This window comes from Ambystoma mexicanum, chromosome 1q (assembly GCF_040938575.1).
Source record: "Ambystoma mexicanum isolate Mex_15411 chromosome 1q, UKY_AmexF1_1, whole genome shotgun sequence".
Classification (NCBI taxonomy): Eukaryota; Metazoa; Chordata; class Amphibia; order Caudata; family Ambystomatidae; genus Ambystoma; species Ambystoma mexicanum.
In genome coordinates, this window is record NC_090922.1 from 467705795 (window position 1) to 467719474 (window position 13680).

The window sequence follows — 13680 nt, forward strand, 5'->3', positions numbered from 1 at the left end:
ACACCCTGGGCTCTCCCCACTCTGCTCCCACCACTATCCCATGGTTCCCGCCCATTGTGCTCCCACCATAGTCCCTGGGTTCCCCCCATCCCGTTCGCAACACAGTCTGAGGGCCAGTGGAAGCTGGTGATTTTGTTTATGTAGAGGGGCATAACTATTTCCCCCAAAAATGCCATAGTGACCGAGCATAGTGAGGGAGCCCGAACCAAAAAGAGGGGTTCGGGGGGGTTTCCGCCCTGTGATTTTTTTTTTAAATAATGGGTTAAAATGTTGCATTGTAGAGCATACTTTTAACAAAAAATGGGTAAATAGCCAAACAGTTTGCAATTGGTGCTGGGGGGGGGCAAGGGGGCAGGAATGACATTTTTTAACTGGACATCTATGATAGATGTCCAGTAAAAAGATACCATCCCTGTGCCCTAGGCCCCACTGGGCCTAACACAATCAACATGATCATGTGTGTATGCAAGGCGCTGCACATTCATACAGAAATCACTCTATCATTCACATGAGTATCCATCACCATACAATCACTCATAACATAAGCATACACGCATCCATACACATGTTTAAATAAAAACAATGAACATAAACGTACCTTCTGCATTGGCCTGCGTGTGGGTGCTGAAACGCCCTGCTCCAGGCTGCTCTGTCCGTATGTGCGAGTAGGCGCAGGAGCTCCCCCGCGGACATACAGACATGCAGTGCCCCAGCCAGTATTTCCAATGAGCTATGCAATGCTGGCAAATCAAAACGCTGCAGCACTTGCATGGCTCAGTGAGCATGTGCGGCTGGAGAACTAAACTGAACTGTCAAAGGGAAAGTGTGTTTCCCTTTGACAGCTCAGCCAGCCCAGGAGCACTCCATCAGATGGAAAAAGTAGCTGAGGGAGTGCTCACGGTTTCACTGGGCTGGCTCCTTAGTTCCTCCATAATGGGTGAGGGGCCACTGGGTGGGCGCCCCCTCGCCATTATGGATGACCCGCCAGGCTCGGACTGGCCTATAGGGCAATGCATGTACCAAAAACGTAAAATGCTGATGTGGGCCAGTCAAAATGGGCCACCATTTTGGCCAATGTGGATCAGTTTGATGAGTTACTTAACTATGGAGTTAGTAATTTTGAACTTTGTTGCTGAATATATCACTATTTACTTACATTTTAACACAAAGCACCCCCTTGGGTACTATTGAAACAGTGGGCCTCATTACAACCCCGGCGGTAGCTGTGCCGGTTAAACTGGCACGGCTGACGCCGGAATTGCATACGGGTCCGGCACCCGCGAATGGGCAATTACCGGGTCATGCTGAGTTAGGCGGACCTGATAATTGCTCTTTCGCGGGTGCCGGTAGATCCCCATTCCCATTTGAGCCCCATAGGGCTCAATGGGAAAGGGGAGCTTGGATGCACCGGCACTGTTAATAACGGTGCTGGTGCATCCAACGAGCTGTGCTTGTGGGTGCCACACGGCATGCCAGGTCATATATATATGTTTTGATCTAGTAAATTATTTATTGTTTTATTTGTGTTTTTGTGTTGCGTATGAGTCAAAATTTGTATTTTCTGTGCACTGTACTGTGATCTCATGTATTTAGGATTAAGATTAGAATCCTGTTACTCTGCATAAAATAGCACTAGACCAAAAACATGTTCTATAACTCAACGTATTTGTGAAAACAAACAAACAAAGCAACCAGATGTTGTTGATATGTTGTATGTAATAGATGTGCATCACTCAGCATAGCTGGCAACGTATTGTGGAATTTACATTTTTGTGTATTTAAAGTTTAGGACCGGACCGGTCATCGCCACCCTACAGGAACAGTATGTGTAATGTAGGGCAATGCTCCCTGCCAACCCTGCCAGCGGTTCCCGACCACACTCAGAATCATTGTGGGGCAAAACATGGCGGCTCTAGATAAAACAGAATACACACACACACAATTGGGTTGCATTGTTATTGAGCAGTCTATATTTGCCTTTGTGGTCTTTACATGTTCGGTTATCGGTGTCTGGAAGGGAACCGTGTATGGTGTGCAGCTGCTGGCTGAGTGTCACAAAAGGAACCAGAGTGGACTGCCGCGCGAGCAGTATAATCCAACCACCTTTTGCACACACCGTACTGAGGATGTTCAGTCCAACATCCCTCGGTGCAGTTGCTTAGATACACTGTGGATGTACACTCTAGTTTAAGGCCTGTGGGCGGACTGTTTGCGGTGAACACGGGCAATGTATCTGTTCCACCATGGTTGCTTGTAATCAGTGGCGTCGCCAGGAATCAAATTTAGGAGGGGCACTGCGGGGGCAAAGATAAAAGTAAGGGAGGCACAGATAAAAGTGAGGGGGGCACCTATGAAAGGTAATGTCACACGCACTACCACAGAGAGGCTTTTGTGCACACCAACTACCAAGCCCCACTGTACCTCCCCTCCTATCAGAATGCAGACATTTGCCTCAGTGAGTGTCACAAAATAACACCACAAACAGAGAACAAAGTCACTGTTCGCATTAGGTGGGGGGGGCAGTGGCGGACTTAACGGTCGGCAGACAGACAAATGGCGAGCGGGCCCCTGTGCCCTGCCCCTCCCCTTCCCTTTCCTTCCCAGTCTCTCTCTGAGACACACGTTGCAGTCAGACCCGAATTTCAGCAGATGGTCACAGCACACTGTAATGGAGGCAATGAATCTATTAATGGGCTTTAAACTTCTCTGTGTTAATCACTTCCCAGTTGTTCTCTGCAGCTCGGTGCAGGGTGCTCTGACTGGGCCGTTTACTTCTCGCCGTATCCCCTATCCCGAAACGCAGGCTCCTCTGCTCTAGCAAATGTTTAATATATTATAGTTAAGAAATAATGCAGATTTAAGCAGACCTGAATTCTGCTTGTTGTAATATTAGTTTAGGGCTGGATGTCTCCGCTCAGGCCTTAAAAATCACAATTTAAATAAAATGAATCATGTGTCCCTAAAGTTCATCTTTGCGCAACTCCACCCACTTTGGGGCCCCGCCTCCAGGACCCACCCACTTGGGGGCTCTCTGTAATTTTTGCCCACGGGACCCTTTGCCTTAAATCTGCCACTGGGTGGGGCACAACATTTCAGAGGGGGGCACTGCCCCCCCCTCCAGAATCCCCCTAGGGAGGCCACTGCTTGTAACTGCTCAGGCCCCTTTGCTGAGCACGCCCGGCACCGGAAATCTCTTCCTTCATATGCGATCTGGACGCTAGAGTGGTCGGACCTGTGTTTCGGAAGACACTCTTTAATTTCCGGTGCTGTCATAGGGCTGGCTCATGGGGTCCTGCGGGCCTTAATGACGTTTCTTCATTTGATGCTTTCTCATTCTCTTCAGCGGAGGAGATTTAGATGTGCGATTCTGTGCCAGAAGTCGTGTATGGTTGGAAGATGTGTCTTTGCCGTTGGATAAGGTTCTTTTGCATATGGCTTCCATTACCTCCAGGCTCCTCCTCTGAGGGGAGCGGAAGGGTCCCTATCCACTCACTGCCTCCCGGGAGATGGCCTGTGCCCTGCACGTGCGAACTACGTATTTCTGTCCAAATGTCGACAAGGAATCCCTGTACCATGGTGAGTTGTGAGAACCATCGCCCCTGGGTTCCCTGTTCATGACTTTTATCTGTGTCGCTGCCACACCGTTGCTATGCCTGTCTCTTTGATGACACTCCCCAAGTGCTATAAAATGGCTCCAATTGCCAATAGCATTATACACGGAATGGGGACTTGAACCCAACTTCGGGCACGCATCACCCAAAATCAGGTGCCTTGTTCTGCCTCATTTTCAGGGTAGTGCCCACGCAATTCCACCGTGCATTTTTTCTCTTTCTTCCAGTCTGATTCCGGCCCTCCCTGCCTCTATCACGTTTTTACGTTCCATTTTCCTTCCCACCCCTCAATGCCAACACCCACTCTGGATTTGCTCATGCTCTGTCTTGCTTTATTGTCCCTTTCATTCGCGTTACCCCCTTTTGCCCATGCATGCAATCACCTTTCTCACTTCCTCTGGCTTTCCCAGCAAAGGTGCTACTAAAATTCGACCCTATCCTGCAAAACAGCCCCAAATCATGGTTTTTGTTGTTGCTTTGACAATTTCCCATTATCAAGTGGACACAGAAATGCGATGTCCTGTCACATTTCTCACGCTGTTGCATTCATAGGAAATCTCCTAAAAGGCGCACAGACTCTCATTGAAAGATGTCTGCTTTGTCACTGTGGGAGGAATTCGACCATCCACATGGGGAGTGTGCGCTCGTCTGTGCTCTTATGATTTTTTGATGAATGAAAATGAATGATGGAAGGTCAGCCTCTGGAAATGTGTGAGGCTATTCCACACACATTTTCTCTGCTTACCGCACCACACACATTGGGCCTCATTACAAGTTCGGCGAAAGCCTTGCCGGTAAAACTGGAGGGCTGCCGCTGAACTTGCAAATTTTTCCGGCGCCTAGCAATGGGGAAATACAGGGCCATTACAACCCTGGCGGACCCTGTATTTCCCCATTGCCAGGTGCCGGAACGCACTACTCCCCATTCCCAAAATGGGAATGGGGAGGCCAGATGCACTGGCACCATTCTTGAATGGTGCCGGTGCATCCGACATGGTCTGCTTGCGGGTGCCATTCCGCCCGCCAGGTCAGACCAGGCGGGAGAAAAGGCAGCCACGAGCAGAACTCGTAGTTTTCCAGTCCGGTAACAATGGTACCAGCAAGCTTACCGGTACCGTTGTTAACGGACCGGCAAACTTGGAATGAGGCTCATTGTTTTGTGTACTCTGGCAGGACACAGCCTAGAGGTGCTGTCCTCCCCTGTCATGTCGAGCAGGAATGTGACAGCCACAGGTAGATCAAAGCATCTCAAGAAGGGGGGAAGAATCTGTTCAGATCCCTTCTGGTATACTAGAGGTGTGGGGCTCATTAATGGATTAGAAACCGATACTCACCACTGGACCACTGGTGCCGCGGAAGTTGATTCATCACACAATGACCCTGTGCCAGCCCTACCAACCTCACAGTCGCCCGCCTGCCCGGAAATCTCCTCTGGGCTTGCCCTCGCCTGATCAGATCTAAGCTAAACTAAACAAGCACAGAATGTTCCATTCCGGTGTCAGGCAGATCGGACTGTCATGTTTTGTTGCACTTTAGTGCATTTTATGTCAGAGTTTACCTGCACTCTCCCGATATCTTCGCAGTGCAACTTTATCACCTTGGCCGTGGCCTTCAGCCCGAACCCCACCTCCCAAATGTGTCTTCAGTGACTCAATTTGAAAACTGCAGGGTTTTAAGCGGGCAGGGCTAGGTGGACCCAAACCCCAGCAGTCTGCAGTAAGTGCTCCTGACCCAGGGCCTTGACAGGGCCCAGCCCTGAATAGCCCCAGTCGTGCTGACTCCTCAGGCAGCCTGTGTAACCAAAGCAATGCACAGTTACATGGGCTGCCTGAAGGTGTCAGCACTTTGGATTAGTAAAAAAGAAAAAAAACATCACTCATCTTTTTTTCTAACCCAAAGTAATGACACCTACAGACAGCCCATTAAACCATGGTTTCAGCTGCTTGTGCTGCCTGATGACTACTCAGAAGCAGGAGGAGGGCTGTAGGGCATGCTGCGTATTGACTCTTTACTCAGAAACAATAGTTGAGCTTGGCCCTTCAGCCCTCTCCCTGTATCTGAGTAAAGAGTCATCAGCAGCAGACAGACCTTTCAGCCAAGGAGCCCATGGTTTTTTACTACTCAGCTACTTGAATGAAAGGGTTGCCTGCTCCGTCGGAGAGCTGGGACACACTGGTGTCACACTTTTGGTGCACCCAGCCTCTCCTTTTGTGGGCTGGGAGCCCCAAAGGTAATAATGCCAGTGCACCCCAGCTCCCCTGCTTACACCAGCGCCTACTCCCCCCTTAGGCGAAGGGGCTCTCGTTAGGGGCATGGCTTAAGTCCACCCCCCCTAATGAGAGCCTCATCCCCTCAATTTAGTATCCCACTTAAAGCACTGGAAAACTGCATAATTAAAGTAAAAAGGGTATTGGCTGATTATGGATGAGCTACAGTGCAAGTAATCCTACCCATGCCGGTTTTTATTGCAGGGTGTGAAGCCGGTTGCAAACCAGTGAACTGGTTACAGTGTAACCCACGCATTATGAAATGGCGAGCGGCAGGTTTGTTTGTAGCGCGCGCCCTGATAGCAGAGCCGTACGGCCACACTGTGACCACACCTAAACAATCGGGTTTATGAAAGACATATTGGCCTTATAAAGTGTCCTATGGTGTCAGTCCAACAGGATGTGCTGTCCCTTACTTGCAAATAATGGTCTTGGGGTAACATGAACCACTTGTACAAAAGTGAAAGCACCACTAACACGCACTAGTAAATAAAATACATAGGATTGGATTGTTATAAACGTATGAAAAAGTAGAAATGTTGCGTCTCTCTTTCAGTTTCATGTGTGCTAAGTGGGTACCGGATATCTGATTTAAGCTTCCCAAGTTGGGCTGGGCTCAGGGACACCTCCCAGATCTCTCCTGAGGTGTGATGAGGACATCTGGCTGATAGGAAATAGGCAGGGGCGGGGTGGACTGGGAACCAAAAGAGGCCACGGAAATAATGTTCAAAGTGGCCCCATATTACACATTTTCAGCAAGCCCAACCCTTTTCCCATGAGAACATTTTGAAAATAAAATATGCTACCACACAAAAGACGCCCAGGGTGCAGAGGCCTACACAGGCCTATGGGCGTGCTGTGCGTTTGAAGTAATACATCATTATAATGTAGGCCAGTCCACCCCAGGGAAGCGGGCCTGACTGTATGAACAAGGCAAAATACTCAAGCAGCGTGACTCCACCAGTTCAGCAGGGGGATCTTGTCAGGTTTTGTTTGTGCCTAACGAGAGGAAGTTCTGCACTGCAGGGGAGGATTCTTATTGGGCGAGAGGTCACTTACAGGAAGTCTCTACGTCACTATTTTAGCCAGAATGGAAGGGATTCTTGAGTCCAGGGGTGCCTCCTTGCATATCCTTCAATGGTCGCTGGTGCACACTCTAGGAAAAGGTGAGATGGCACTTCATGATTAGTTGGTTAGCCAAACATACAGCTATAGCAGTCACAACAGCACATTTCTCTATGTCATGCTGTAGTAAGGTGGTGTGAGTGGGCAGGAGTACGTAGTGGCTAGAGTCCCAACATACTTTAGCTGGTTCCCAAACCATGACCTGAACTATAGAGAAGTGGAATAAATAGCAATAGTCACCGTCTCACTCTGAACAGTGTGAGTGCCCTGCAAATATTAAATTTGTTCTTAACCTTGCCATTCACCACTTATTTGAATCAGACCCCCCAAATTGGCGCCCGATTGAGGAACAGCACACCCACGCCTGGTGCAGCCTGCTGCTGCTTTGATTGGCTGGAGCCACCTTCAACTGGGCTAGTGAAGTAGCCTGCAGGCGAACGTCAGCCCCCCTCTCCATGGTCCCACTCCTAAGGCTCCTGGCTAAGGCCGTCCGAGTGCCGACGAGCCATGAGCAAAATCGCTCCATTCTACCTACAATTTGGAGGAATTCCCCCCCTGCTCTGGTAAGACTTTGTCTTTGTTTCTCTACTCGGATGCTCATACCGCTCAAAGTCCTACCGTCTTTGCTATACATAATGAGCACAAACCTGGTACTCTTGCAATCTCACGTTTCTCCAGGCTGCACCACTTCAAGTGCCCCCACCTATAACAATAGAGAGATCTTGTTGCACCAAACAAGCGATATCGCTCACAAATGTGCTCTCCACCCTGCAGTCACACAGGCCCTGTACCTATTCATTGCCATTACCATTCATTCAACTACGAAACTGACGCCAAGGCCCTCAACAAAGCCTACTCCACTATTCAGGCCTGGATGTCAGCCAACCGCCTCTGCCTCAACGGCGATAAGACTGAAATCCACTGCAGGAGTATTTGGACATACTGGTCTATCGAGCGCTACCACAGTAATATAACCCCCGGACTTCTGCAAGAGTTTGACATGATGCGCCAGATGACACTGCTTCACTTGTATGAGGGGAGGGGGCACTTTCACAGCAGCAGGAGGTGGGACTCTAGTGTCTGTGGGTCTTTTAAAACACGGTTTTGGATCCTGTAATATACTTAGATAAATGGAATGCCTGGAATGGTTTCGATGGTTCACTGCTAACCACCAACCTACTGCTCCCACTCCCCCAACTCCCCTCTGAACCAAAGCGCACAAAAGACTCCAGCCACTCTCCCACGTCCCCTATTGTCCCAGCAAATTCGTCATACTGCCTATGGAATCCCGCCACACTTTGAAAACCCCTGTCATTGTATATAGTCTTATTTCTGAGAGCCAGGCCATCTGTAAAGTTTTGTTTTTTTAAACATCGAAAGAAATTATAGATTTCTCCACACACATACCAACCCTCCCCCCTATCTCTCCCTGCCCCGATCTCCTGCAGGTTTTTGACCTTGGCGAGGGAGTCTGCGGCGTTAATCCCACCAGGAAAGGGGGTTATGCAGGGGATAAAGTGGGGGAGCGGCTGCGACAGCCTGGAGCACTGAGTGGGAGGACTAAAGATAACGCGAGCCTGGCTGATGCTTCCCGGCACCCCCACCTCCACCTCCACCTCCACCCCCCAGGACTTGCTTTCCATATGAATAGTGTGCAGAGAAGCAACAGATCAATAGCTGGCATCATCACACGGCTGGGGGGGGACGCGAGGGGAGGGCGGGATGCAGGAAGGGAGGACAGAGAGAGCTGGAGCGATAGACTGGGCGAAGGAGCGTGGGGTGGCAGCTAGAAGGGAGGAGTGGAGAGGAAAGAAGCGGCGGCTGGAAGAAGGGGCGTTAGGGGAGGAAGGGATGTATAGGATGGGGAGGAAGGGATGGGTGAGAGAAGGGGCGTTAGGGGAGGAAGGGATGTATAGGATGGGGAGGACGGGATGGTGGGAGAAGGGGCGTTAGGAGACGAAGGCATGTATAGGATGGGGAGGAAGGGATGGTGGGAGAAGGGGCGTTAGGAGAGGAAGGAATGTATGGGAGTGGGGGAGGCAAGAAGGATGGCTGTAAGAAGGGCGTTATCAGAGGAAGGGATGTATGGAGGAGTGGTGAGGGAAGAAAGGATGGGTGGAAGAAGGGGCGTTAGGAGAGGAAGGGATGGGTAGGATGGGGAGGAAGGGATGGGTGGGAGAAGGGGCGTTAGGAGAGGAAGGGATGTATAGGATGGGGACGAAGGGATGGTGGAAGTAGAGGAGTTAGGAGAGGAAGGGGTGTATAGGATGGGGAGGAAGGGATGTATAGGATGGGGAGGAAGGGATGTATAGGATGGGGAGGAAGGGATGTATAGGATGGGGAGGAAGGGATGTATAGGAGGGGGAGGACGGGATGGGTGAGAGAAGGGGCGTTAGGAGAGGAAGGGATGTATAGGATGGGGACGAAGGGACGGGTGGGAGAAGGGTCGATAGGAGAGGAAGGGATGTATAGGATGAGAAGGAAGGGTGGCTGGAAGAAGGGCGTTAGCAGAGGAAGGGATGTATGGGAGAGGGGAAGGAGGAAGGGGTGGGGGGAAGAGGGGCTCATACTGATGAATGAAGTAGGCAATCAGAGATGGATGAAAGAGGGATACCCGCTCTGTGTGTGCATAAATCTTATGCTGCGGCTTCTCCTGTGCAAGTTGTGCGTTGTTGACCCTCTGCATCATCCAAAAGGTGTTCTGGGGCCTGGGACCCCGCTACATCCAAAGCTCTCTCCCTAAATAGCTCCCTGCTAGAGCCCTATGGTCTTATAGCTCCAACTCTCTACAGATAAGACGCTTCTCCAATCAGAGAGTGGGGGGTAGATCGCTCTCCTTCGCAGGAGCCATACGTGGTGTCAGGCTTGAGCCGGATCTCCTTAAGTTCTGGACGCTCCTCAAGACCCTCCTTTTCTCTTCTTCATTCTCTCTCTGCACTCCCATGCACACATCTCCCTCTGCCACAGCCACTGGTTGCCTGGTTCCCTCAGAGTTCTACCGGGCACCAGCCACCGCCCACCCAGTCCAACCCCCTGATTGCACTTAACATGGGGACCCTCACCCCATGCAACCCCTGGCACATGCCCTCCTGGTCTGCTGTTAGCACCTGCCTAGCACCTGTGGCCCCCCTTCTTCCCATCCCTTTCACTTGCTCTCTCCCACCCTAGCCCTTTGCGGAGACCAGCACTCCCCCCCTTCTCCCCCTTGCACTTCTTGTTACTACTTGCACGATCCGAATGTCACAAGGCCTAGTAGGACCGGTATTACCTTTCTCTCTTGTCCCACCCACCCGCTTTTTTGTCTTGTGGCGTGAAAGACCATTTGTTGTATAGGTGCCTTACAAATAGCCAATAAATAAAAATAAATACAATAAAATGCTTGTTCCTATCTTAATGAGTGAGTGACGCTTGCACCACTGCCACCCATGCTACTCTCATTCTGTGTGTGTGTGTGTGTGTGATTGGTAATGCGCATGCCCATCTCAATGCGAGTGAAGCTTGCACCACTGCTGCCCGTGCTACTCTCATTCTCCATGTGAGTGTTGTTGGTAATGTGCATGCGCACGCCCATCTCAATGCGAGTGAAGCTTGCACCACTGCGCCCTGGGCTGTGCATGCTCTGGAGAGAAGCTCGTGCTGCTCGGCTCCTCACGCTGCGTCTGTTAGTACAGCAGCCCTGCGACCTTCAGCAGGAAGTGCTCTCTATCTCATCCTGTCTCCAGAACTAAAGAGTGAGGGGGTTCAATGCGAGAGAGTGGCCCTGCACATCACCCCAATTCACTGATGCTTTGCTAAAAAGTCTAATTTAACAAAGGGGGATTTAAATGTACACAATCAGTACCGTTGCCTGCAGCGCCTGCAAACGGGAAAGCGTTAAACAACGTCCTAGTACAAGTTATCTATCCCACTTTCTTCTAAGAACAATATCGACCCCTTCGTCAGGTCGGACCACGTTCTCCACAGCAGCGACTCTGCCCGGCTACAGAAGAAGGCCATGGCTCCATTGCTCCGTCGCACGCCACCTCTGTACGGCAGGGTCACCGGCGTGGAGCCAGTGGCCTGAGGAGCAGCGATGCGTGACGTGGGTTTGTAGTAAGGGCGTCCCACGCGCTCTGCAAAGCAGCATCATTGGATAGGTTAAAGGGGAGGAAGGCAGGGTCTTACCTCATCGCTGTCCTTGGCTCTCGATGCCCCCTCACCCCGGGGGTGCCCAGAGCATTCCATCGCCCACTGCAGCGGAAAGAAAGAAGCGTCCTGTGGAGGAGAGAAGGTAGACGGATAAAAGCAGGGCCAGTAAGGAGCCGGCGATAACATTAAGAATCTGCTAACTGAAGTCGTGTAGGGCTGGGGCAAAGTCCTCGTGCCTCTGCTTGACTCAGCCCCAGCCCAACGTGTCTTTCACGATCATCACATGTTTAGAAAATCTCTGAGATGCCAGTAGGCCGGTTGGCAACAAAGCCCACACGAGTAGGAACCAACACAAACATAACAAACAGTCCAGCCACCATTATTCCAGAAATGAACACCTGATCAGTAAGGTTTTTTCTCGCGCCTCCTCCCATCCCGTTCACTTCCCTGGATAATAAGGGTGGAGTGGCTAAATGGGGGGGGGGGGCTTCCGAGAATGTGCCTTTGGCCTTCCACACGCAAGCTGTTTCAATGAAGATGTAATGTGGGCCTGGGGGGGGGGTGCTTCTTGCCCCACCACCCACCACTTTGCGTCCTCTTCCTGCATCCATGCAGAACATGGACCCAGTGCCTTAAGTGGCCTACAGACTCAAGCCGGGGCTGAGGGGCGTGGCCTGGCAGGGGGTCACCGCTTCAATGAAGATGCAACACTATCCTCACCTGAATGCTGCCTGTTAGGCCACGCCCCCGTTGCAAAAAGCCTGGGGCCATGGCCTAACTGCCAGCATTCAGGTCAGGTAAGTGTTGCCTTGACTTTTAATTGCGGCGCTGACCCCCTGCCAGGCACCCCTTTCATGAGAAATGCAGGGATCATCACCCCTGCATCTCTGATGAAAGGGGTGGCTGGCAGCAGAGGTGAGGCTTTTTTTTCTAAAGCCTGAAGCTCTCTCTTACCAGTGATAGCTTCCAGCATTAGAAAAAAAGCCTTGCAGTGTAGCAGCCTGGTGGGCTGGGGTTAGCAGGGGCCTTAAGTGGGCCCCGGCAGGTCCCCTTCTCAGAATTATTTTAGCCGGCCAGGGCTCGGCCCCGGCTAGCCCTGGGCCACTTAAAGCCCCGCATAGACCATATTTCTGGCTTAATCCTCAGCCACGGAACTGCAACGTGTAAAAACAGACCACATTACCAAAGAGGATACATACATGCATTATGTAATATTAAGTTATTTTAAGATGTATTTATACTGCGCCCATCGCCACTGCAGCAGTCTTATGACGCCTATCCTTGTTTATGATTGGAATATTGTGACGCGGGTGTGCCCTGACCATAGTCTGTTGGTAGTAAGGAGTAGATGAGAAGGAGAGAAAGACAGAGAAGTAAAGAAAGCAGAGTTAACAAATAGAACAGATTAGTCACATGACGCACACGCAGTGTAATAGGGGCGTGGTAAGGGCAATGCTGTGGTAGGATAGATGTGTTTTTAATCCCCACTTGCTTATGAAGCCGTATGAAAGCAACTACCATGAATGTGCAGCGTGGTGTAAAATTTCGCTTTACGCAAGTGGCAACATCTAGCCCTGGGGTTGTGGGGCCCTGGAAATAAGGGCTGTTTATGTTGCATGATGGGCTGAGGTGGGGAGAGAAGGATATGAGATGGTAAATCAAATAGCAATCCACAAATTATGTTGTTAAAAATACCACCATTTTTTTTTTAAATTGTGGAGTGGATCAGTGGAGCCGCAGGGAGAGGGACATTGGCAGCTCCTGAACCCGGTCGCATGTACCTAAGGGTGGGGGGGTGGGTCTTCCAGGGAAGGTGGGTGCTAGTAATCACAGGACATGCCATCTGTGCTGAGACATTGAGCCCTCCAGACTTTTCTAGCCATCCCAGATTGCCCACAACATATTCTGTCACAAGTGGGCGAGTAACCCTTGATTCCAGTATTCCCTGATATAGCTGTCCGCATGCCCTATTATACTGAAGGTCTGACTCTAGCAAAGGTCCACTGATATCGTTTTTACTGGAATGAGCTCCTCCTGACTTTGGGACTCCATCTTTCTTCAAGGTGACTGACATAATGGCTGCATCTTACTCAAGCAGTCTTCTCCAGGAAAACGTCTACAGGAGGCAACTTGGACTCGTTTCAGGTGTCCCATCACACTGTGGGAACCCGACTACAAGTAGCCTGCCAACCTGTGCTGGAGGGATAGGATTTCTGCTAGCCTGAAGTGCAGGAGAGAGTGCCAGACTCGGACTTGTGGGCTGCCTGCCCACTTCTCTCTGCCAGGTTCAGGTATCCCTACACCCTTCTTTCTCTGCCAGCCTCATGTTTAAGGGTTTCCACCTCTGCCATCTTCACGTTTACAGGTTTCCCACACTCTTCTTTCTTTGCCAGTCTTGGGTTAGAGGATTTCCCACGCTCTTCTTTCCTTGCCAGTCTTCGGCTCAAGGGTTTCCCACACTCTTCTTTCTTTGCCAGTCTTGGGCTCAAGGGTTTCCCACACTCTTCTTTCTTTGCCAGTCTTGGGTTCAAGGGTTATCTGACACTCTT

General features: G+C 50.7%; 1 protein-coding gene across 1 annotated transcript in view; it reads right to left on the minus strand.

Annotated features, from left to right (window-relative positions):
• Positions 1–13680, minus strand: part of LOC138528761 (uncharacterized) — an 870897-nt gene that overhangs the window by 400837 nt on the left and 456380 nt on the right. Inside the window, exon 4 of the mRNA XM_069640654.1 lies at positions 11168–11257. The gene's annotated coding sequence lies outside the window, so the exon portion shown is untranslated. The remainder of the gene's footprint in view (positions 1–11167; positions 11258–13680) is intronic.